Genomic DNA, 956 nt, shown 5'->3' on the forward strand with positions numbered 1-956 from the left:
ATACATGCTTAATTGATCTCAGTGCACACTGTCAGTCTTTTAACAACATCTCTCCCAACCTCTCATTTTTATCTTTGTGTCATCTTTAATAGTTCATTCAGGAAGTTATCCATAGGTGTAGTATTTGAGACCTCGCACACCTGAGACTATTTCACCAACAAAGGGCTACTTGGTAGCATGAACAATTTTTCAATCCATTGCAAAATAAAATTATATTTTGGCTTCAAATGTATCATTCTTGTAAAGCTAGAGCTTGGTGATTCTTTGATTGTGTTTCCTTTTTCTTTTATTCTGATCTTAAATTACATAATTCCAGGGATAACTGGACAGGGATAAAACACGCTGGCCATTTACGTCCATGTTAGCATGCTTGTTATGCCGTCTAAATCATTTATCACATTAGCTGCACAGTACCATGGGGATACTTGGGCAACCTTCCATTTGACTGGGCTCCAGTGGACAGCACTAATTAATCCATAGATGATGCTGACCACTTTCCATCTGCCTCCTTTGCTGGCACTGTCTCTCTGAGCCAGGAGACCCTGCCAAAGGGTGAGGTTACATCCTTCTCTGTCTACTTTGACACATGGGCTTTGGCCCTGCAGATTTGGGTGTGTCTCCGGCAGCCAGAAGAAAAGCTGGGATAGCCCTCTATGGGTCAGTGTTACACTCTGTGGCCCCATCGCATGTTTCTCTCTCCACCCTGTGCATATCTGTGCATGATGCCAGAGAGATGGTGTAGGAGTCATCCTCAAACTTGGCACTGGATCTAAGTACACGACAGGAAGCCAGCAATTTAGATGGAGTTCACACCCAGCGACTACTCTGGCTAATGTCTAGGAGTTTGAGGTACGCCTCCCTTCCGGGACAAGATCCTCTCCCATCAGATGGCCATGAACTGGTTCCCTTCCTACAATTTCTTGGAATGTGCCCCACCTTAGAGAACAGAAGCTTTT

Source organism: Trachypithecus francoisi, unplaced genomic scaffold (assembly GCF_009764315.1).
Source record: "Trachypithecus francoisi isolate TF-2019V2 unplaced genomic scaffold, Tfra_2.0 Lachesis_group13, whole genome shotgun sequence".
Lineage (NCBI taxonomy): Eukaryota > Metazoa > Chordata > Mammalia > Primates > Cercopithecidae > Trachypithecus > Trachypithecus francoisi.